Source organism: Rhineura floridana, chromosome 17 (genome assembly GCF_030035675.1).
Source record: "Rhineura floridana isolate rRhiFlo1 chromosome 17, rRhiFlo1.hap2, whole genome shotgun sequence".
Lineage (NCBI taxonomy): Eukaryota > Metazoa > Chordata > Lepidosauria > Squamata > Rhineuridae > Rhineura > Rhineura floridana.
This window is the reverse complement of record NC_084496.1, coordinates 8422658-8444241: the sequence shown is the minus strand read 5'-3', so window position 1 is coordinate 8444241 and position 21584 is coordinate 8422658. Positions and strand designations below refer to the sequence as shown.

The 21584-nt window shown below is 46.7% G+C and overlaps 1 protein-coding gene across 2 annotated transcripts in view; it reads left to right on the top strand.

The window, feature by feature from the left end:
* Positions 1-7410: 7410 nt before the first annotated feature.
* ABCA3 (ATP binding cassette subfamily A member 3) overlaps positions 7411-21584 on the top strand; it is a 104742-nt gene continuing 90568 nt past the window's right edge. For both annotated transcript variants that reach the window (XM_061599439.1, XM_061599440.1), the window contains exon 1: positions 7411-7616. The gene's annotated coding sequence lies outside the window, so the exon portion shown is untranslated. The remainder of the gene's footprint in view (positions 7617-21584) is intronic.

The following is a 21584-nucleotide window of genomic DNA, read 5'->3' as shown; positions in this document are numbered from 1 at the left end:
TCCACAATACAAGGAATGCTCTTCCTACTCAGTTCCTGTTTGCACTGGCTCAGCCTCTCCTACAATGACCACACCCTCTCAGACATGCCTACATTTCCTTGGATGCCAGGATTGGTCACACACCCACCCTCCCATACATTCTGAACCAAGAACAGTTGCAAAGAGTTTCTCTTTGTGAATGTGGTGCTGCTTGATGTAAGTGCCTTGTTTTCATTGATGGGGGGGCATGCCCACACCTTTTAGTAGCCTGTCTTATTCTGCTCTTCTAGACGTGGCAGCCATTTTGTGTTACGCCATGCCCTGAAAGGCAGCCATGTTTTGACTGGTGCCCATGGCGCTCTCAACATTCCAAAGGTGCCCACTGGCCCCAAAAGTTTTGTGACTCCTGTTCTAGGGTATGGACCAGTGTGGATATGAAAGTGGAGTACAGAATCCACAAGGAAAAGAATGGTGAATTTGAAAGAAAGGAAAGTTCATGGAATATCTGCTGTCTGGTCTGATATGTGCGTTTGGGGCTTTGATAGCAGAGATACTTGAGGACTTGCTATTTGCAAATTCCAGTGTGAACTGAGCTGATTTGCATCTCCTGGGCTGTAGTGAACACAACACAGTCATTCTTTGGATTTTGCCACATTTCTTCACATTTTTGCAATGCGATTTGCAACTCCAAAACATGCATCAAAATGCATGTTAAAATGTGTATTTTGAAACGTGAGAGAAAATACATTTAGAAATGCCTATTTTGTGAGAATACATACAAAAATGGATTTAAAATATATATTTAAATGCAAATCTGTATGCATGGTTTTTCTTAAAATCACAGATTAATTCAGAAACAAGACAGAAGGGATTGATGAATGAATGTATCATACAAGAGTGAGCTTGTCATTCACCAGTTGAACAAGTAGCTTAGCATAGGTTGCTATTTTGCCAAAAAACCCTTCCTCTTCTCCATTAGCAATACTCCCGAGGGAGTAAAGATGTAAATTTGGGGACGGGGCAACAAGGAAACAGCAATACTAAACCTTTCCACAGGAACACCAACTATGTGAATGGAAAACAACAGATTGGAAGGTAGTGTGAACCTTGCAAATTTATTGCAATGGCCAAAGCTGCATCTTTAATCCCAAGTTTACCCCCCCCCCCTGTGTGAATCAGCCACCAAGAGGAAGAAGCTGACAGGTAGAACCACTCCCTGGAGTAGTTGTCAGTAAGAAGGCAGGCAGGTGAGGAGCTGGATGAGGGCAGACTGAGTTTGGTGGGACACTGCCCCACTTGAGCTAATAGACCAGCCTCCACTGGGTAAGAGGGCCAGATGGAACTGGAAGTGGGGCGAGGCTGATTAGATCCTGGTACTGAGAAGTACCAAAATTATATAACTGCACACATTTTTCTTTAAAACTTCAACAATGCAACAGTGAGCTTAAGGCCACTGTGAGGCCATCCAGTCCAATTCATAACTCATTTCCTGATTTGTGAATGTGTCCATTTCACTAGTTTCTAAATTCATAATTTAGTACACAACTACTCAAAAGTGCAGGAAATTACTGACTGATCATCTCCATGCTAAGTCCCTCTAAACTTTGCAAACTCTCCCCACCCCCATTGCTTACCTTTTGATTTTGGTAGAGAAAGAGGCAACTGTGGCTGATGCAAGAGACCTTCAGGATGAACAAAAAACTGCAGAGAATAACTGGTATGTAAAAAAAAAAGACAGCTGAACACACGTATGTATGTATATGTATATGCACACACCATAAATGTGCAGGCAATCCTTGTTGTTTTTAGATGTGTGGCATCATATTGCCATCTCCTGCATACTGCTGGCATTACACCTATGAAGTTTCATTGAAAAGTTGTTTATCATACCCTTTAAAGCTGAGTGCCAGCAAGGTTTTTGTAGCCAAAACAGGATTACTGAGAAAAAAAGACGGTAGGTATTGGCATGCTCAGGGCAACCTAGAGTTTTTCGATTGTACAAAAAAGTTCAATGAAATTGCTGAGCAGGAGATTCAGGACAGACAAGACCAAGCACTTCTTTATACAGTGCTTAGTTACATTATGGTTAAACCTGCCACCACAAGATGTGGATGATGGCCACCAACTTGGATGGCTTTAAAAGCGGATTTGATAAATTCATGGAGGATAAGGATGCAATTCCTAACTTACCTGGGAGTTCGCCCCATTGAATTCAATAGGACTTGCTTCTGAGTAGTTATGCTTAGGATTGTGCTGCAAGGATCACAGTGGCTACTAGCTGCGATGGCTATATCCATCCTCCACGCAAGTTCTGAATTCTAACAGTAATAGGAGAAGGCTATTGCCATCATTTCCTGCTTGTGGCCTTCTCAGAGTCATCTGATTGGCCACCGAGAGAAATAGGATGCTCAGTCAGATGGATCATTAGTCCAATCAAGCAGGGCTGTTCTTATGCATATGCAGCTGTTGTAGCCGTGGAAACAGGATAATGATTCTATGTATGTATATGAATGGGGTAAGTGGGGTGTGTATGTATGTGTGTATGATTTGGCCCTGCTTATTCTGGGGTTTGGCCCTGCTTACCACTGGTGTGTGGAGCCCCTGATTACTTTCCCCTGAGAGAATATGGCCACTAGAACCTGCACCTCTCTCCACATAAGAGATCATGTTACAAGAATTAGGTGCATCTGCTTTGGGCCTTTTTGCTTGTAATGTGAGAATCAGCTCTTGCTTACAAAAATGATGGCCAAATACAAGAAAATAATATTCCTGAAGCTAACTTTTCTCATCATTACAGATGCCAAGAGGTGGCAGCATCGCACAAATCTACAGCACAACACTGGAACATCCACATATTCTAATTAACTTTTGCATTAGACCTCACTCTGAGTCACTTTAAAATGCATGCTGCTGTTGCAGTACTCTCACCTACGTCACCTTCCTTTGCAGAAAGATGATGGCAATACCAAAGAAGCCTGTAAGTATTTTTGAGGCATGGGAGTGGCTCATGTTTGCTGTAGCCCCACAAACTCATATTCTGACCTATCTTTCCACTTCTGTGTTTATTGTGCCCCTTCCTATCTCCTCTTTCCTTTTTGCCTTTGAGCTCATTAATCTGAGTCTAACAGCTTTGGACAGCCTGTTTTGGCCTACAAGTCCCATCCAGTATGACTTGCTGGGGCTGATGGGAGTTGTGGCCCAACACATCTGTTGCTGTTTTTTGTTCGATTCGTTAGTCGCTTAAGAACATAAGAACATAAGAAGAGCCTGCTGGATCAGGCCAGTGGCCCATCTAGTCCAGCATCCTGTTCTCACAGTGGCCAACCAGGTGCCTGGGGGAATTGTTATCCAAAGGTGCTTGTTATCCAAAGGTCTCCAAGGGACTTGGAAATGGACTGCCTTCAAGTCAATTCTGACTTATGGTGACCCTATGAATATGGTTTTCATGGTAAGCGGTATTCAAAGGGGGTTTACCATTGTCTCCCTCTAAGGCTGAGAGGCAGTGACTGGCCCAAGATCACCCAGTGAGCTTCATGTCTGTGTGGGGATTTGGACCCTGGTCTCCCAGGTTGTAGTCCAACACCTTAACCACTACACCACACTGGCTCTCTCCAAGGGACTTACAACACTGTTAAAAACAGTGTATAAATATATTATACCATAAACAGGTATAAATATATTATACCGTAAAAACAAAACAACCTCCATAAATAACCAGAGGAAGCTGTGGTAGCTCGCTAATAACAGGCAATATCATATGAGTCTATCAAAAGCTTGGGGGAAAAGATAAGTCGTTACCTAGTGCTGAAAAGATGTCAATGAAAGGGCCAAGCAGACCTCAGTGGGGATTGCATTCCATCGATGGGGAGCCACAACTGAAAAAGCCCTCTCCCTTGGCATCCAAGTGTCCCTCAGAGCGGGAGACCTGGAGAAGGGCCTCAAAAGAAGAACTAAGGGTCTGGATAGGCTCATATTGGGAGAGGTGTTCTAGAAGAAATTGGGGTCTTGAACCATAAGGAAGGCACCAGTTGGTGAAGGCTGCTTTAATGCTCATCTACACTGACAGGAGCTGATGTTATGGTTTTCCATTCCATGACCTACAGGAGTAGAGGTGTTTCCTGATAAGTGCAGTTTTGGTGGAGAACGGTATGTTATTCAAAGAAGGTGTTGCAAAAGGCCCAAGCAAGAGATCACACTACTTCTCTCATTCGACTGTGACCGTTGAACAATGAAAATGCATTTAGCTGACAACCAATAAACAGAGCAAATCAAACAAGAGCCAGACTTCATGTGAACAAATTAAACTGCCTTATACCACTAGTCCATCTAGCCTGGTATTGCCTGCTCTGGCTGGCAACACACCTCTGGGGTCTCAAGTGAAGGTTTTTCCTAGTGTCTGCTGCTGAGATTTAGCAAATGCATCTGGGATCTTTATACATGCAAAGTGCGTGCTCAGCATATCAATTCCCCCAGCTTTACTCTCTTCCACACATATATGCATTGATTGTTAAATAACTTTTCAGACTTTTTTGTGTAACGTAACCAACAAATGCAATATAATAATAATAATAATGGTTCTATATATTAACAGCTCCCCCACATAATATTAATGGGAATTAGAGGTCTCGTTTCTCTTCTGATGACTTGATCCACTATAAACAACTCAGTGGTGAAAGTCTTGCATGGTCTCTTTTTCTGAACAATGGAACTTCCTCTTTTCTGTATTTATTACATTTATTTATTGTTGAATTTATATGCTGCCCTTCTTCCCAAAGGAGTCCAGGGTGGCAAACACATCAGCAACTGAACAACAAGAAAAAGAAAAGCACTCCAAAATATTGATTGATTAATATCCTGCCCTTCCTCCCACAAGTCACTTCTAGTCCTTTTGAGATTTCTAGAATGCTTGATATGAACAGGCTTGGTTCAGATAGTTCTGTGAAAGCAGTGATTATAACTTTTTAAAGACTTTCAACAACACATCAGTATAGCTGAAGTTATTGGTAGCTGTAAAATACCTCCACATTTTTGTTTTTCAGAGTTTCTAAAAATCCTATTAAACTGCTGTACAATACCCACTTTGACTTCATTATTGATGAGAAAGTTATGGACATCATGTTTTTAAATAGGTTGCTTACACGATGTGTTTAGAAACTGAGCCAGATGGATCAATGGCCTGACTCTGTATAAGGCAAGTTCCTATATTAGAGAAGGGCCATAGTGCAGTAGTAGAAATCTGCTTAGCATGCAGGAAGCCCCTGGTTTAATCCCTGGCATCTCTAGGTAGGGCTGTGAAAGACCATACAGAGCTGCTGCCAGTCAGTGTAGATAATATGGACCAATTGATATAAGGCAGTTTCCAATGTTTCTGTCCCTCTTTGTCATATACATATACATACCTGCTATGGCATCCCTGGAAAACAAAGTATGCTATTTGTTCCAGAAAATTAGTTTTCACCCATTTGCAAAGGTAATGGGTTAACTGACTGCAATCCTAACCCCACTTACCTTGGAGTAAGCCCCACTGCATTCACTAGTACTTATTTCTATAGACATGGTTAGGATTGCATTGCAAGGCTGCAATCATATACACACTCTTGCCTTGGAGTGAGTCCTACTGAATACAGCAAGATTTGTTTCTGCTGAGACACCTCATTGTTTAACCGAGTACAATGTGAGTATCAAGTGAATATTTGTCCGTGAAGAGAGAACTGTGTGCCTGAAGTGCAAGATCAAACCTGCCTTTGATTCTAAAAATGTGTACATGGGATAAAAGGGCTTCTGCAGGCAGCAGAGGCCAAAGCAAGTATCTTTAAAAAATAAGTTGCCTTACGGAAATGTGATGTCTCTTTTTATCTTGCCAACCCTAATTTCCCTACCTCAGAAATGGAAATTGGTGCATAGGGTGATGGTGGGAAGGGCTGTAGAGCATCTGTTTGGCATGCAGAAGATCCCAGGTTCAATCCCTGGTGTCTCTGGGTAGGGCTGAGAGAGCCTCCCTGTCTGAAACCTTGGCAAGCAGCTGTCAGTCAGTGTAGACAATACGGAGGTAGATGGACCAATGTTCTGATTAGGTACAAGACAGTGTCTTATTTTCCTATATCTTAATGGCCATTAGGGACACTAGTGAGCTATTATTGGCATTACTACCAAACCCTGTATTACTCAATATCCATGATAATAGTTGCTTTGAATAAGTCTCTTGATGTCACATGTTTTTGTTCCACTGGAACGTTATACGGCTAGATTATTGCTGGGCTAAACTATGGCAGTTCTGCAGAGGATACCCTTTCTCTATGCACCCTTTGCACACTGCTGAGGCAAGCCCAACTCTAGAGAGGATGGCAACCAGGTCGTGCATTTGCCAGAGCTCCAGAGCCAATAAGACAGCCTGCTACTCTTAACAGTGCTATAATTTCCACTTGGAACAGGAGGTCCAATGCAACCTAAGAGAGTTCTCAGTTTGCATGCCTTCTGCTTCCGTCTTAGGAGGGGCAGCTGAGACAGGAAGACGGCACAACCATGTTTTAGTGCATGCCAGAAAAGCAAGTTGCCTAATACAGTTGCCATCTTTTGAGTTGGCGTCTTTGGCTTGCCGGTGATGATATCATGAAAAGCTTCACCTCCTGATTTCTGCATGGAGAATTGCTGTTGAAAGCAGATGCCCATCCATGACGGTCAAGGTTTTTTTCTCTGTGATCAGTTCGCAACCCTAGGATAGGAATGTTTCCATTGTAGCAAATAGGGGTTTATTTCCTATGCAAGTTGCTGCGGATCCAATTTAGGTTTATAGCGGAAGCAAAGGCTTAAAGCTCCGCCCCCCCGGTAGAATCCTTCCCCCCCCCCCGCTGAACGATTTGCATAATAACTCTCTCTGTATTTAAAGGTACAGATACCCAGACATGGAGCTAAGCCGGTCAGACCGGAGCTCAACATTGCGAACAGGTCTATTGGGTATCCAATTGTACTCCTTCCTTAACCCCCCTCCTCCCCCAAGCACCTGAACTTTTGAATGGAAGTCATTCGTCTTAATTCCGGTTGAAAGAAGCTCGTTCACTTCTGAGCTAAAGACGCCAGGGGATCAACCTGTGGGGGTGGCAGATAGGTGGATCTTTAGGGAGCTGCCTTATCCTGAGTCAGACCGTTGGGTCCATCTCGCTCAATATTGCCTACACTGACTGGCAGCAGCTCTCCAGCGTTTCAGGCGGCGAGCCTCTCCCAGCTCTACCTGGAGATAGCGGGGACTGAACCGGCCATTCCAGCCAAGTTTGTGCAGGAACCCTTCTGGGCTGACATTTGCGCCCCACGCACGTTACTGCAGACACGTGGCCCTTTCGACTCCCCCCCCCCTCGCGAAAGCTTTGGAGTGGTCGAGAGAAAGCAAAAGCCCTGGAGGCCACTGACGAGCCCCGCAGCAGCTCTTCCCTCCTGACCCCTCCCTCCTTTCCTCCTTCCATGCCTAGCCGCCTCCCCTCCCCGCGTGTCATGGGGAGGCGGTGCCCGGGCGCATCAGCTGGCAACGAGCGACCGCCTCCCGGGCCTGAGCTAGAAACCCAGGATGGCAACGGAGCAGGCAGCACCAGAAGCCGGCAAAGGGGAATCGTCGCCGGCGGGGCCTGGAGCGCTGTGCTGAGCCGGTAAGAGACGCTCTTCTTTCTTCCTGGTGCGGCGTTGCAGTCTCCCCGCGGCGCCCCATGTGTTGCCGCTCCCGGTCGGCCTCGCCTTCTCTCTCTCCCGCCGTTTGGATAACCTTGTCCCGGCCCCGCACCCGCCCAGCCCCGCCCCGCCCCCCCTGCTCCTTCCAGTCGTGCCTCTCCTCCGCAGCCCACCGATTTGCAGCTGCTGCGATCACCCCTTTCTTTGGGCTCTCCCTTTTATTTAAAAAAAAAACACCCAAGTGCTCCCGAAGGCGCAGAGAGACCCGGGCAGGCTCCATAAAGATGAAAGCTTTCTCTCTCTCTCTCAACCCCCCCCCCCGGGCTGAGTCAGAAAGCAAAGGCCCCGATCCCCCGCCCTCCTCCTCCTCATTTTCTCCTCCCCATTTTGAAGACTTTGCTAACATACAAAGTGACTTCAAAAACGGACTTTGTCCCATGGACAGTTTCCTTCCCTCCTCTCCTCTACAAGATTCCTTAATTTCTTCGCCACGCCACTCCCTCCTCCCCTGGAGCTTGTTTGCATTTCCTTGCCCCGTTGATCCTCGCCTGGTGCGAGATGAAGGGTCGCAGAGGTGGTCCTGCTGAGCGCACATGACCACCACCCCACCGCTTTGGCTTCAAAGAGAGAGAGGAGAGGAATTGTATTTTATTAACAGTGCATGAATCATGCACCCTTCGTTGTGACGTCACCCTCATCCTCTGCTTCTGAGATCCTAATCCAGCCACTGGGCTGGCCAAAAGCAGTTGCTTACTCTCCAGGTAGGCCCTTCGGAACTTGGGCCCGGCTGTGGCAATGGGCTAAGGCTCCCTTGGTCTGGAAGTCTGTGTTGGATTGGATGGTAGCCCTCCCTTGCTCTGACTGTGCCACAAAGGCGGCTGGACAGAGAGGGAAGAGGGTGGTGGACGCTTGGGAGTCGGGCCACAGCTCCATCTGCAGGGGACCTGCTGTGGCCATTGTGGCTGAGCCGGATGACAAAACACTTGCTGGGTGCACATGGCTTCCCCATGGGAGCTGTAGTTTGTTAAGGGTGCTGGGAATTGTAGCTCTGTGGCGGGTAAACTACAGTTCTCGGGGTTCTTTGTCTGCAGCAGTGTGCTTCTAGTGTGCAGTGTGTACACAAAACAGCTTCTTGATCAGTGGCTGCGTTGACCATGATCTTACGCCTTTGCGGTTTTGAATAGATGCATAGCTCCATTTGTGTCTGAGTTTGATTTTTTTTTTAGGAGGGGGGATATCTCTTCTGTAAGAAAAAGGGAGCCCCCCAAGAGGTGGAATAGTTAGTCTGGATAAGGTATGTGCTGGAGAAGTTTTATGCAGGAATAGAACCCTTGCAGGGAGGAACCATAGCTCAGTGGTAGAGCACATGTTTTGAGTGCAGAAGGTTCCAGGTTTGATTCTTGGTATCTCCAGTTTAAAATAGGTCACAATAGCAGGTGAAGGCAAATATTCTCCGCCTGAGGCCTTGTTGGGCAGCTACCAGTCAGAGTTGACAACACTGGCATATATTGTTGTTGTTATTATTTACATTCATATACATCTTTCCTCCAAGAAGCTCAAAGTGGGGAACATGGTTCTCTGTATCCATTTTACCTTCACAACAACCCTGTGAGGTAAGTTAGGCTGAGAGGCAGTGACTGGCCCCAGGTCACCCAGTGAGCTACATGGCTGAGTGGGGATTTGAACCTTAGTCTCCCAGGCTATATTCCAACACTCTGATCGGTATGCCACACTAGGTGGACCAGATCTCACCAAGGTTCAGCCCTGGACTGGTGCGTGGCCTTGGTGGCTACTTCAGATGGTGAAAGTTGGGTGCCATTAATGGCAATAGAGGGAGAGGAATCGATTGGATATATGAAGCCTACTTGGACCAGGTCATAGCTTTTGACCATCTAGTTGAGGGCTGCCTGCCCTGACTTGACAGCAGTTCTCCCTCTCCGATACAAGTCTTTCACAGCACCTGTCACCTGGAGGCCAGATACATACCCCAGGCCCTCTCTCCTTAGCCCACCACCCCTTTTTAATTTTAGTAATTATTGTATCCTTTTAAACTGGGGGTGCCGGGGACTGAACCTGGAACCTTTTGCATGCAACAAATGCGCTCCACCTCTGAACGACAGCTTTTCTCCGCATTTATAATCGTTCAGGTCTTGCAGCAAGAGCACAAACTGTTCATTCCAGGGAGATGTGTGCAGGATATCGTCTTGGGGAATCAGGCCCCTTGTTTACTGACTGTACTCTTGTGCAGCTTCCATTCGTTTCAGTGGGGTTTACAAAACAGAACTTCCTAGTGGGTTGGCTCCTATGTCAGTGGGAGATGCGAGCTGAAATTTCATTTTGGCCACTGAAACGCCAGGACTCGGCTCTGGAATAAGTGAATGATTCTGAATATGTTGAAAGCGTTTTTCTCACTGCTGAATAACCAGAGCCTGTCCCTGCTCAACAGGGATAACAGGCAGGAGGTTTGATGGTGACTTTTCCAGGTGGCCTTGAATCTCCATCATTTCCCTTTTTTGGGACCCAACCGTGGTTCTTACCTAATTGTGGGTTTGGTGATGGTGGAATTTTGGATGGCCACCAGCATTTATATGTTGGGTGAGGAACCTGTGGTGTCCAGATGTTGTTAGATTCCAGCTCCCAGCTACGATGACCAATGCACAGGGATAATGGGAACTGGAGTCCAGCAACATCTGGAAGGCCACAGGTTAGCCACCCCTGATTTCTCTGTGTATGTGTGCATGCGTGATGTGTGTATGTATATATGTGTTTCTGTGAGGATTTATGCCCACATGGACTTTGTTTCAGTCTAGTGCTATTTGTTTGAACCTTGTGTTTGTCTCTCTTATTTGAGTTTAAAACTCTACAATGGAATAGCAGAGATTATTGTGGAAGGGTCTCTCTTGGGAGGCTCACTTGTCTACCTTGTGTGTCTCCTTTTTGGAAACAGATTAAAAACTCTTTTTCTTTGTTTAAATTGTGCCAAGCCTTTGGAAGTGTGAGAACATGGGGGGCATCAAAAGTAATTTAAAAAAAAAGTCTTTATTGATCTTTCAGTAGGTAATCTAGTTACTGCTGTCCCACTCGTTAATGAAGCATTTGGATACAGAGATCTGATTTCTGCCTGTCTCAGACTTTTACATCGTTTGTCAGCTTGCAATGCAAGCTATAGTTTCTTTACTCAGAAGTAAGTCCTGCTGAGTTCAGTGGTGCATGTATCCTAGTAAGCATGCTTAGGATTGAACACTCTTCAATTTAATGTTCCATTTTTTAATTGTTGGATTTTTATTCTTTCTTCAATTATTGTTATGTGCCTTCAGGTCAGTTATGACTTATGGCAACCCTATGAATCAGTGACCTCCAATAGCATCTGTTATAAACCAACCTGTTCAGATCTTGTAAGTTCAGGTCTGTGGCTTCCTTTATGGAATCAGTCCATCTCTTGTTTGGCCTTCCTCTTTTTCTACTCCCTTCTGTTTTCCCCAGCATTATTGTCTTTTCTAGTGAATCATGTCTTCTCATGATGTGTCCAAAGTATGATAACCTATTGGCATGTAGTATACTTGCTGCAGGAAACAGGCGAGTGATTAGCTCCTTGCCTTTATGTTTTTGGTCCCATCCACATCATACATTTAAAGCAGTATCATACCTCTTTAAACATTTGTGGCTTTCCCCAAAGAATCCTGGTGACCATAGTTTGTAAAGGGTGCTGAGAGTTGTTAGAAGACTTCTTACAGAGCTACAGTTCCCAGCATTCCCTGGTAAGAGGGACTGATTCTTAAACCACTCTAGGAATTGTAGCTCTGTGAGGAGAATAGGGGCTGCCTAGCAATTTAGCCAATGTGTTGTAAAGGTTAAGGTGCTGGGTTATGACCTGGCAGACCAGGGTGTGAATCCCCACTCAGCCATGAACCTTACTGGGTGACCCTGGGCCAATCACTATCTCTCACCCTGATCTACCTCACAGGGTTGTTGTGAGGATAAAATGGGGAAGGGGAAAACAATGTACACCACCTTGAGCTCCTTGGAGGAAAGTGGGCTATAAATGTAAGTAAGAAATAAATGAACTCTGAGGGTTCATGGGCACCACCCAAAGACCTCAAGGGCACCATAGCGCCCACAGGTGCCTCATTGGCAACCCCTGGTGTAGATTAATTTGAACGGTTGGACTTGATGGACCTTAGCTCACTCCAGCTCTCTGGATCTACGTGCCAGGCCAGACATACTTTCCATGCACCTAGAAAGGGGGGTGGGTGAGGAGGGAATGGATGGACAGACGCAACTGGAGGCCTCAGGTTGAAGAGGCCCATCACCAGAGCCAAGAATCTGCCACTAGGGAAGAAAGAGGTTCTGCGGCTTGTGCAACTGAATAAACATTTCAGGCCTTCTGAAGAGGGTGTTGACGAAATGATCAATATTTTAACAGCAAGAGAAGTGGGCTTTTAAGAGGCAATAACACACTGGGAACAGAGAGAGCTTTTGTCAGGAGAGGGAGGTGGGCATGGTGTTTAACTAAAGGCAAGTTGGGATGGGATATGCCTCCTCCTCCTCTTTGTGGGATTCATCAGGTTGCAAACGGTCTTTGAATGAGGTCACCGTCTCTCTCTCTCTCTCCTCTGAAATGTCAAGTGTCTCCAAGCATCCACACTCTTCCAGGCTTTCCTACACAGCCTTGGTTTTGTAATTTCCAATAAAACTGATCTCAAATGTGCCACCTCCTTGGCTTGTGTTGGCACTTACCACCACACCACCTCCTCCTCTATGATCTTCTGGCAGGATTTCCCTTTTGTCATTTTACTGCAAGTTACTCCAGGACTAGTGAACTCTATACTGCAGTGAACAGTGGTTTCGGGGTGGGAGTGGGAGGGAGGAGGAAATGTAGATTTCTGCAGTTTTACTTTGGAGTCCTGTCTGCTGCAAAAGCTCTTTTCTTCCTCTGAGCATTAGGTAGCTAAATGTGTCTATGGATGTTTGCAGTAAATGAAAGCGCAGAGGATAGAAGACCCCAAAGCCACTGGACAGTATAGAGAATTTCCCTCAAATCAAAATAATAGGTAGGAAAATATTCATTTGAAATATATCTCCTGCTTTTATACAAAATCTGCACAAGGCGGTTTACCGTGTTTTTTTCTTAAAAAAATGCAAAATAAATCAATATACACAACAATATAAAACCATTTCCAGAGGAATAGCCATGTTGGTATATGCAGCAAAAACACCGAAAGAGTCTTGTGGTGCTTTAAAGATGAATTTGTTATGCCAGGAGTCAGGAGTTTTACAAGCCAGGAGTCACCAACTTTTTTGGGCTAGTGGGCATATTTGCAAACTGGGGAACTCATCGTGGGCACCCCCCACAACCAAACATAAGCTGCAGCTTGTTATATCAGTGGGGGGGCACTGTGGGGCCCAGAGAAGGTCTCCGTGGACACATGTGCAACCACAAGCACCACATTGATGACCCATGGGATAAGCTTTTGTGGACTACAGTCCAGCTCAGGTGCATCTGCACTAGGCATTTAATGTGGAATTGCCATGCTTTGTTCATTTGCATGGCATTGCCATCCTGTAGTTTCCTCCTGGTTCTTCCAGTTTTTCTCAGATTGCAGGAAGTTTGAGGGTTGTTTTTTTTTTGCAGAAGAACATAAGAATAGCATAATCTGCACAGATATAGATACTTTTCGCTCTGTTCTTCTGTCTGGTTTTTTTGTCGTTTGATATGGGCAGGGATGTACTGGTAGAGTGAATCTATCACATTCGTGGTGGTTGCCGTTTTATGACTCATTTTCTGTTCTTAAATACTTTAAATATTGCTAAATCATTCTTCTTTTATTATTGCTAAAACGTTTTTCCAGCTCTGTGTGTGTTTGTGTAAAGAGTACAAGAGAAGTCTCTCCCGCATGAGAGCAGCCAACTTATGAGCGCTCTCAGAGCCCCGAAACCTCGTCTTTCCTTCAGAGAGGTGTTGATGAGTCCCTTGCTCCTACTAGAAAAGGGCTGAGACTCTTATCATTGAGCTGTCCCTGGGGTTACTGGGTAAATTTCCTTCCCTCCTTACTCAATACCTGTTCCTGTAAGGAATTAGTTTCCTGGCTCGCCACTGGGTTTTAACCCAGAAGGAGTTCCCTGTTGGTTCCTGATGCATCTCCCAGGCTGAGGGAATGCTTTACTTTCTAAGTCTCTCTTCCTTCCAACCTTAGGCTCCTCTTGTGGTTGCCACTTCCTCTCTAACTTCTTTCCCTTTTTATCTATCTCTCCCCTCTGACTTGCCCTCGGGGCTCCCCTCTGCTGGAGCGAATGGCGCTCTGCCGGCTTCCAAGGTCCCAGCAGCCTCCCTCCCCCTTTCATACTTTGGGGGGGTACGTCCCACGCCCCGTCCCCTTCTTCCTTGGCCAGCTGGCATTGCGGGAGACCCCCGATGTCTTCGCTGGACTCCCCACTGCCATTGATGGAGTGTCTCTCTCCGGTGTCCAGCCAGGGACTTCAGAACGGTCTGTACCGATTGCTGGCTGAGGGGACTTGGAAGATCTTTTGCCTGCAGGAAGAGGAACACTACTGCTGCCTAGAGAGAGAGAGCAGCGGTTGCTGTTATCTCAGCTCGTACACGCAGCTTTTGCTCTAGCTATCTAGTAATAATAATAATAATAATAAAATATACTTTGCAGGACTGGGCCCCAGATACTGAGCCAGCTGTGACTAACTTTTCCACCTGTCCCTCCTTTCGAGGGATATAGAGGCTGGTGGGCTGAATGGTTTTTGGGAAACCCCACTGTTTGCAAGAAGACGAACATCGCTGCTGCTCAACTATTACTTACAGCATTTCTATCTTATTAATTGTAGTGGCTTCTGCTTTTTGCAGAGGATTGAGTGTATGTAAGTGTGTGTGTGTGTATGTGCATGGTGTATATCTGCATAGGCCTAAGCCATGTGCCTGGGAGAGAGAATACAGAATCGAGTGGGAAGATTTGAGGGGGGGCCAATTAGTATAGTGACGGGTAGAGGGAGATATGACATTGTGCGGAGGACTTGCCAGGTCAGGGGAACTCAGCCCAGGCAGTTAACGGCTGTACCTTGTTCCGGTCCTCCCCACATCCATGGGTCTGTTGGTTGCCCTATCAGCCAGCTCTCGGGTCTCCGGATGCTGCTCTTAAATGCCAGATCGGTATATAACAAGACCTCCCTCATCCATGATCTACTTCTGGAGGAGGCAGCCGATCTGGCTTGTATAACTGAGACCTGGGTGGGCGAGCGGGGGGGAGTTAGTCTCTCTCAGCTGTGCCCACCAGGGTACCAGGTTCAGCATCAGGGTAGACCTGAGGGTTGGGGAGGGAGGGTTGCTGTAGTCTATAGGAGTTCTATTTTCCTTTCCAAGCACCCTGTCCATGTGACTACTGGTCTGGAGTGTTTACACCTTGTGTTGGGTCAAAGGGACAGATTGGGGATTCTGTTGGTGTACCGTCCACCCCGCTGCCTAACAGACTCCCTAACTGAGCTGACGGAGGTGGTCTCGGAGATACTGTTGAGATCCCCCAGACTACTGGTAATGGGGGATCTCAACATTCATGCCGAGGCTACCTCATCTGGGGCAGCTCAGGACTTCATGGACGCCATGACAACCATGGGGCTGTCCCAATATGCTACTGGCCCAACCCATGTAGCAGGGCATACTCTAGATTTGGTCTTCGCAACTGGACAGGGGGATGGTGATCTGAATGTGGGGAGCTTTACATCAGTTCCTTTGTCATGGACAGATCACCGCTTGTTGAAGTTTAGACTTACAGCGGCTTCTCCCCTCTGCAAGGGTGGAGGACCTATTAAGATGGTCCGTCCCCAGAGACTAATGAATCCGGATGGTTTTCAAAGGGCTCTGGGGAGTTTTCCAGCTGATAGGGCTGGCGCTCCTGTCGAAACCCTGGTTGAACTGTGGAATACAGAAATGACCTGGGCAGTTGACATGATCGCTCCTGTGCGCCCTCTCCTATGTAGAGCTCATACAGCTCCATGGTATACTCTGGAGCTGAGAGCGATGAAGCAATATAGGAGACGGCTTGAGTGCAAATGGAGACGAACTCCTGATGGATGCAATTATACGCTGGTAAGTGCCTATAGTTGACAAGGTGCTTGGACAGGTGCGTGCAACCACTTCTGTACTGGATCCTTGCCCTTCTTGGCTAATAAAAGCTAGCAGGGATGGAACAGCCGGCTGGGCCAGGGAAGTGATTAATGCCTCATTGCGAGAGGGAGTGGTCCCTGACTGCCTAAAAGAGGCGGTAGTGAGACCGCTCCTGAAGAAATCTTCCCTGGACCCAGAAAATTATAACAATTATAGGCCGGTAGCAAATATCCCATTCCTGGGCAAGGTCCTGGAACGAGTGGTTGCGGATCAGCTCCAGACACTCTTGGATGAGACTGATTATCTGGATCCATTTCAATCGGGTTTCAGGCCCGGTTTTGGCACTGAGACAGCCTTGGTTGCCCTGTACGATGACCTTTGTCGGGAGAAAGACAGGGGGAGTGTAACTCTGTTGATTCTCCTTGATTTATCAGCGGCCTTTGATGCCATCGACCATGGTATCCTTCTGGGGAGACTTGCTGATTTGGGAGTTGGAGGTACTGCCTGGCAATGGTTCTGCTCCTACATGGCGGGTCGTCTCCAGAAGGTAGTGCATGGGGAGTATTGCTCGGCATCCTGGGTCCTCCAGTATGGAGTTCCGCAGGGGTCAGTTCTATCCCCCATGCTTTTTAACATCTACATGAAGCCACTGGGTATGGTCATCAGGAGTTTTGGAGTGCGTTGTCACCAGTATGCTGATGACATGCAGCTCTACTTCTCCTTTTCATCTTTTTCAGGTGAGGCTGTCGATGTGCTGAATCGGTGCCTGGTCGCGACAATGGACTGGATGAGAGCTAATAAACTGAGGCTCAATCCAGACAAGACTGAAATGCTGTTAGTGGGTGGCTCTTCTGACCAGATGATGGATGTTCGACCTGTCCTGGATGGGGTTGCACTCCCCTTGAAAGAGCAGGTTCATAGCTTGGGCGTTCTTTTTGAACCATCCTTGTCACTTGAGGCTCAGGTAGCCTCAGTGGCACGGAATGCTTTCTACCAACTTCGGTTGGTGGCCCAGCTACGCCCCTATCTGGACAGAGACAACCTTGCTTCAGTCGTTCATGCTCTGGCAACCTCTAAATTAGATTACTGTAATGTGCTCTACGTGGGGCTGCCTTTGAAGACGGTTCGGAAACTGCAGCTCATGCAAAATGCAGCGGCCAGATTGTTAACCGGGACAAGGCGGTCCGAACATAGAACACCGATTCTGGCCCGCTTGCACTGGCTGCGTATATGTTTCAGGGCCCAATTCAAGTTGTTGGTTTTAACCTATAAAGCCTTACACGGCATGGGACCACAATACTTGTTGGAACGCCTCTCCCGATATGAACCTACCCGTACACTTCGGTCAACATCGAAGGCCCTCCTCCGGGCGCCTACTCAGAGAGAAGCTCGGAGGGTAGCAACAAGAAAAAGGGCCTTCTTAGTGGTGGCCCCCAAGTTATGGAACGATCTCCCCCTTGAAGTACGCCTGGCGCCAACGTTAATATCCTTTCGGCGCCAGGTTAAAACGTTCCTCTTCTCCCAGGCATTTTAATTATGTTAATCATTTTTAATTTTAATTATTCAACATTATAACATCTTTGTATCTTATACTTTTTGCTTTTAGTATTTAGTATATTAGTATTTTTAACGTTAGTATTTTTGAGTGTTCTAATTATATATGTGGTTTTAATTGTATATTGATGTATTTATTCTGTTGTGAACCGCCCAGAGAGCTTTGGCTATGGGGCGGTATAGAAATTTAATAAATAAATAAATAAAAATTATCATATGCCAAGAAGGGAAAGGGCATCCCACAGAGTCATGAGGCTCCATGGAGACAAGGTTCAGCTGCATCAAGCCCCTGAGATGTCGCAGCTGCAGTCAGGCTCTGACAATATCTAGTATATATTTTGGAAAGTTGTTTGCTCTGCATTTGGACCCCTTTGGGATTGTCAAACAGAGGCTAGTGGATATTGATAACCAAGAGCTCTCTGCAGCTGCACAGGGTCCTTGTTCTCCCAGGTTTTCTTCGCAAAGACGGGATGCCCAACCTGAGCTGCTTATTTATTCCTAAGAGGGCATTCTCTTTGGCTTGATTTAATGTCTTACCCTCTAAACTTTTGGGTGGCAGATATAAAAAAAACTCCAAGAGACAACAATGTTGCCCCTGTGAAAATGACAAAGTGGCGTCTATTTCACACATCCTGTTTAATTGTAGCTATTATGAAGAGGCCAGAAAAGACTTAATATACCCTATTATGCAGTCTTTTCCAGGTCGTTCTTTTGAGTCCCTTTTGATTGTTTTACTTGAGGGTTCAGTTAAGGCAATTACTGAGCAAGTTGCAAAATTCCTGAACTTGACTATCCGGACTAGGCCCTGTATGATTGTCAACGGTAATTAAATAACTTGAGTTGTTTATATAATCCAGTTTGTTGCTCGTTGTACCCTGTGTTACTATGTTACTATGTAGTCTTATTTTATAACTCCCAGCATTATGTTTTATATTTGTGGTCAGTTGACAGTAAATAAAGATTGATTGACTGGACCCCTTTTCAGATATCGTAACCAATTTTGCATGGTGGTTCTCGAGATCAAGGGGCAGGTTTTTGTCTATGTTTGGATACAGTTGGACACCATTTTGAATCAAGATGGCGGATCAGCCTTTCAAAACTGCACTGATATATTTTTTTAGAATTCCTGAGCAACTCCAAGTACAAGGCTGCTCATTTTCAGTTTATGTATAAAATGAAAGAGAGTCATATTGCTGTTAAACCAGAATGGGCATGGAGGGAGAATTGTAAACAGTGAGATCAGAAGGAAATAAAATGCAGAAAGTACAGTTGGTAATAATTATGCTATTAACAGTGACCATTCTCTCCCTCCCTCCCTCTCTCTCTCTCTCTCATGCATGCACGCACGCACGCGCATGCACACACATGCGTGCGCGCACACACACACACACACACACACACGCGTGCGCGCACACACACACACACACACACACACACACACACACACACACACACTGGTATATAAAACTGAAGGAGGTAAGTAGATAGAAAACCAGCCATAGCATCATCATAATAATGTCAGTCATTATGACTGATCTGCAGTTCAATTAAATCAGTAAAAGCATCTTCACCAGGCACCCGAACGACAGGAGAATGGGTATTGCACAAACATTTCTGTGGACATTGTTCTATAATCTGGACTCCACTGGAGAAAATGCCAGCAGCTCGAGGAAGTGGACAAGGTGCTTGGAATGGTGCAGGCGACCAGGTCTGCTCTGGACCCTTGCCCATATTGGCTAGTGAAGACTAGCAGGGCTGTAACCACCGGCTGGGCCAGGGAGGTAATAAATGCCTCCTTGAAAGAGGGAGTAGTCCCTGGTAGTCTCAAGGAGGCAATAATAAGACCTCTTTTAAAGAAACCTTCTCTGGACCCAGATGTTTTGAACAACTACAGACCGGTGGCGAATGTCCCTTTTTTGGGCAAGGTTCTGGAGCGGGTGGTTGCCGGCCAGCTCCAGGCGCTCTTGGATGAAACCAATTTTCTGGATCCGTTTCAATCCGGTTTTAGGTCCGGTTTTGGCACTGAAACAGCCTTGGTCGCCCTGTATGATGACCTTTGTCGGGAGAGGGACAGGGGGAGTGTGACTCTGTTGATTCTCCTTGATCTCTCAGCGGCGTTTGATACCATCGACCATGGTATCCTTCTGGGGAGGCTCGCGGAGTTGGGGGCACTGCTTGGCAGTGGCTCTGCTCCTACTTAGCGGATCGTCACCAGAAGGTAGTGCTTGGGGAACATTGCTCGACACCCTGGACTCTCCATTGTGGAGTCCCTCAGGGGTCGGTTTTGTCCCCCATGCTTTTCAACATCTACATGCAGCCTCTGGGTGCGGTCATCAGGAGTTTTGGAGTGCGTTGCCATCAGTACGCTGATGACACGCAGCTCTACTTCTCCTTTTCACCTTCCACAGGTGAGACTGTTGATGTGCTGAACCGTTGCCTGACCGCGATAATGGACTGGATGAGAGCTAATAAACTGAAACTCAATCCAGACAAGACTGAGACACTGTTGGTGAGCTCTTTCCCTGCTCAGATGGTGGATGCTTATCCTGTTCTAGATGGGGTTACACTCCCCTTGAAGGAACAGGTTCGTAGTTTGGGGGTCCTTTTTGACCCTTCCTTGTCGCTCGAGGCTCAAGTGGCCTCGGTGGCACGGAATGCGTTTTACCACCTGTGCTTAGTAGCCCAACTACGCCCCTATCTGGACAGTGATGATCTCGCCTCGGTTGTTCACGCTCTGGTAACTTCTAGACTGGATTACTGTAACGCGCTCTACGTAGGGCTGCCCTTGAAGACTGTTCGGAAACTTCAGCTAGTGCAAAATGCGGCAGCCAGGCTGTTGACGAGGACCAATCGGTCTGCGCATATAACACCTGTCCTGGCTCGCTTGTACTGGCTACCTATTTGTTTCCGAGCTAGATTCAAGGTGCTGGTGTTGACCTATAAAGCCTTACACGGTGTGGGACCGCAATACCTTGTGGAACGCCTCTCCTGCTATGAACCTACCCATTCACTTCGTTCAGTATCTAAGGCCCTCCTCCGGGTACCAACTCACCAGGATGCCCGGAGGACTGTTACTAGATCTACGGCCTTTTCTGTGGTGGCCCCCGAATTATGGAACAGCTTACTGGAGGAAATACGCCTGGCGCCTACGGTTCTTTCTTTTAGGCGCCAGGTTAAGACCTGGCTATACTCCCAGGCATTTTAATGTTTAATGCTTTATGTTTAATGTTTTTAGTTTAATGTGTTCCTTTGTTACTGATTTTATTCTATATTGTATTTTAATCTCGTTTTGTACACCGCCCAGAGAGCTATTAGCTATGGGCGGTCTAGAAATGAAAATAAATAAATAAATAAATAAATGCCTCAAGTTGCCTTCTGCAGAGAGCAGAGCCTCTGAGAAGGGTGCAGCTGAAAGAGCAGGTTCATACAGAAGAAAGGTAGTCCTTCAGATATCCTCGTCCCAGGCCCTTTACAACAGGGATGGGCAACCTGAATCCCACTTGCAGCCCTCGGTCTAATTTTAAATGCCCTCTGTAAGCTATCGGTTCAGACTTCTGGCAAGGGAGATCTGCACCCTGTCCCGACAGCCCACTGGGCAGGGAGGAATAGGGAGAGAAGGGGGTGCTGGAAAAAAAGGGGCTGAAAACGGGGTGGTAGCAAGAGAGAGAGGAGGATAGCAGTGAGAGAGAGAGAGGAGGAGGTGCCCACCTACTATTGGATCCACCTCCAGCACATGACCCTTGAGAGCTTACCCCCAAGGTAAACCTTTTTTCAGGCCTAGGAGCCAAATGTGGTCCTCCAGGCCTTTCTGTCTGGCCCTTGGAAGTCTTCCCAGGCCACACCCTTAACTGGCCGTGCTTCACACACTCAAGTGTTTTTTACTGGTAGGAATGGGTCCTTGAGCTCTGGTAGTGCCTGTCACTTGCCTGGATAGAGGATAGGGAGGTGTGCGTGTGTGAGAGTAGAAAGTCATCTACCGTATGAAAGTAAAACTTAAATCTGTGGATCTGTCTGCTTTTCCCTCTGTCTCTGCCCACTGCTGGCATGTGGCCCCTGGAAAGTTGCCCCGAAGGGAATGCGGCCCTTGGGCTGTAAACAGTTCTCCATCCTGGCTTTAGGCCTTCAAAGGACATAGACAACTGAGAGCATGCCCAGAGGAGGGAGACCAGAATGGTGAGGGGGGGTCTGGTAAACCAAGCCCTTTGAGGAATTGTTTGAAAGAGCTGGGGAGGGCTGGAGGAGAGAATATTTAGCCTGGAGGAGAGAACATTCAGGGGAGTCACGATAG